Source organism: Fukomys damarensis, unplaced genomic scaffold (genome assembly GCF_012274545.1).
Source record: "Fukomys damarensis isolate Sample0158 unplaced genomic scaffold, DMR_v1.0_HiC HiC_scaffold_5, whole genome shotgun sequence".
Lineage (NCBI taxonomy): Eukaryota > Metazoa > Chordata > Mammalia > Rodentia > Bathyergidae > Fukomys > Fukomys damarensis.
Window position 1 is genome coordinate 28165590 of NW_022900917.1, and position 3513 is coordinate 28169102.

The 3513-nt window shown below is 37.5% G+C and overlaps 1 protein-coding gene across 1 annotated transcript in view; it reads right to left on the reverse strand.

Moving 5' to 3' along the window:
* LOC104877027 (solute carrier family 7 member 13) overlaps positions 1-3513 on the reverse strand; it is a 65233-nt gene that overhangs the window by 46032 nt on the left and 15688 nt on the right. The gene's annotated exons all lie outside the window — the stretch shown is intronic.

A 3513-nucleotide genomic window follows, 5' to 3' on the forward strand; every position in this document is an offset into this window, starting at 1 on the left:
ATATAAATAATGAAGAGGACCCACATAAAACTATTGACTGTGTTTGTGTTCAGTTCTGGATATGGGAACAGATTTGTGGTAAGCGAAAAATGGGGCAAATGTCTTAAATCCCTGATAATTTTATTTCAAAATGATCATATGAATGTATGTCTTAGGCAAAATTTAACTCAGTGAGAAATTGAGAGCAACCAGGCAGGCACCTTGCAAGATGTCTAGAGTGACCATGAGGGAGCCCTGTGAGAAGTGGTGCATGACCAGGTGGGTGCAGGGATTCAGACCCCATGTAGCAGAGGCACCTGAGGACAGACAGCAGTGGAGTGCAGAAAGGCCATCATTCTGAGCTCAGGAAGCTGGCAGAATTATGAACAGCAGAAAGAGGGCCTTTCTGAGGCTTGTTGTTGATAATTGAAGCCCACCAGGAGTGTGATGAGAGACACTGTAGGGAAGACCCAGCAGACTACAGTGGTGGGTGACTTGTTGATTTCAGCCCTTCTTACCAGAACCTGGACTTACTACAAGGGGAGGGTGACTCAAACATGAAATAGAGCCATGCTGAGTTCAATCTCACAGGAGGTCAAGGAGCTTAATTCCAGCCTTGCAGTCAGAAACCAGTCTGACTTTACGAGGACTATAGGTGGCTCACTGAGATTAATCATTTCAGATCTGTGTGTGGCCCATGTTGTCTGCCAGTGACAGTAGACCTGTCTTGAAGGGGACATTTTTTTTCTCCTTTTCTCTTTTGTTCTTCTTCCTCAGCATCTCCTTCCTTTTCTTCTCTTCTGCCTCCTCCACCCTTTTCTCCCCCCTCCTCCCTTCTTCATCACTTTCCTTTCTTGTTCCCATTTTTGTCCTGTTTTATCTTGATTGTTCTTATTCTTATAAGAGAATTAATATGGTTTCTAGTTTTCCTGTTGCTGTTAGTTTGTTCTGTTCTTGTTTTTGCTCCTTTCTTATCTTTTTTCCTTCTGTCTTAACTAGTTTCCCAAAGTTTGCATGATCTCTCTGTGTCCTCTAACCTTACTTCTGACCTTTCCCTGTCCTTCTGTTTCCCCGTTCCTCCAACTCCTTTGACGTCTTCTTCCTGTGGGTGAATTTGCAATATTGAAAGAATTATTTACTTCAATGAATAAGCTTGGTGGTTTTAGAGTTCGCTTGGTTCTATATTTTGATACATAACCACAGGTCTAGTTCATAAAATTAAAGGTGGCAGATTAATAGTTACCACAGCTTGTTATTTTAAAGTTGTATTTGATGCAGTTGTTGATGCTGATTGCATTTATTTGGATAAAATGTGATTCTTCTAGTCAGTTGTCCTTTCTGGTATACCAAAACTCAGATTGGCTAAGGGTCACTACAAATCAAAACCCGAAGACCAGCTATACCTGGAAAACAACTCTGAGAAGTAGTCATTCTCTAAGGGTTCTAAATACTAGCAATAAAAATACTTGCAATGAGCAATATACAAGCATCAAACCAGGAAATAAACCAAAAACAACAATAAAATATAAATGAGAAGATATCTAAGCAAGACATAAACCCAGATTTCCTGCTCACCAAAGGCAAATCCAATGGGCAATGAGATGGAAAAATCTAAGAGTCAACCCCCTGGACTCCTGAACTGGTAACAAGGGAAGTAACAAAACAGATGAAAGAGGCTCTGGGAAAAATGAAATCAGAAATACTTCCTCAGATAACAGCAAAGATAGTAACCATAATGAATGACATGATTATTAACTCTAGAGCAGACACAGATTTAAAAAAAATAGAGGAGCTTAGGAAAATGATAGAAATTATGAATACCAAGCACAGGAAATAAATGGAAAAGAAGGAACTTATCCAAGCAGACATCCAAGAAATTAAAAAAATGAAAGTTTCCACAGCAAAATAAGTGATGTGAGGATAGAATTTCATATATAGAAGATAGGATTATGATTAGTAAATGCAAAAAGATATATTTCTTAAAAATAGCAAGGGACCATGAGAAATCAACCAAGAACTTACTTCATAATTCAAAAAAGAACAACTTAAGATGGCTTGGAATCAATGAAGAAGTAGGAGATAGCACAAAAGACATAGATAAATTATTCACAGAAGTAGAAAAATTTCCAAACAAGGGAAAAGAACTTGACTTAAAGATAAATGAGGCATATAGAACTCCATCATGGGGCAGGGATTTAGCTCAGTAGTTTGGTGGCCTGCCTTGCAAGCACAAGGACCCGAGTTCAATCCCCAGTATAAAAAACAAACAAACAAACAAACAAACAAAAAAACTCCAAGATCAAAACAGATCTATACATAGGCATGTAATAGTCAGGATTCAAGAAATCCATCACAACCACAAAATACTAAAAGCAGTTGGAGAAAAGAAATAATCACATACAAAGGAAAGCCCATCAGAATCACAGCAGATTTCTTGACACAAACCCTTAAGTCAAGAAGAGCCTGGAGAGAAGTGTTTTAAGCCCTGAAAGAAAACAACCTCCAACCTGGACTGATATATCCTATAAAATTATCTTTCAATGGAGAAATAAGGTACTTTCTCTTTTTAATAGAAAACTAAAAAAGTTTTACTTTAATTACTTTTCAATGCCTCATCAATGACATTATTTATATTGTCACTTAATTTTTAAAAATATATAAATTAGGATTATTGCTATTTCTTTAAAAATTTCCACATCAGGATCCAAGCCTACTTGGAAATTTTTTTGGATACTGGAAAAGAGATTTATCACAGTTAGTCAGTTTGAAGCACAGATAGAAGGTCTATGTGCTATCTGATTCATAAATAAATGCTCATCAAATAAAAAAATTGCTATAGTCATGGAAAACACAAGATAAGAAACAACAGCTATGATTCAGGAAAAATGTCATGAAAACAAGCCATTAAAAACCTTATAGGGCCAGAGATTTAGCTCAGTTGTTCTGCTGCCTGCCTTGCAAGCTGCAAGCTCTCAAGTTTGATCCCTGGTTCAAAAAAAAAAAAAATCCTATAAATAGTTTCTCTGGAGAAATATTCATGTGTCAAATTAAAATGCACAAAATTTGCTTTTAAGGAAAGGACTCTATGTTTTCCATTCCATTTTACCTGAATACAGACATGCCCTGGCCATTAGTCACCAGTTTTGGGCATATGGAAAGAAGTTCCCCAAGGGAATATACTCACATCCTTGTCTCCGTTAAGGAGAAGCTGCTAGATAGCACCATTTTCCAGATGTATAATGACTTTTAAAGTTATAGTTCATGTAGAACACAGCTTTGTTCCTTTTTTTTTTGTCCCTGGGATTGAACTCAGGACTTTGTCAGGCAGGTGTGGCACTACTGAGCTACATCTGGCCCCATAGCTTAATTCTTTTTATTTTATTTTTATTTTTTGGGTATTGGGGATCGAACTCTGGCCCTTGTGCTTGCAAGGCAGGCAGCGAAACCACTGAGCTAAATCCCCAGCCCCAGTAGCGTAATTCTTAATAGCCACTTTGTCCACCCATTTTTAGGCTGGAGGTAAAAGAGATATAT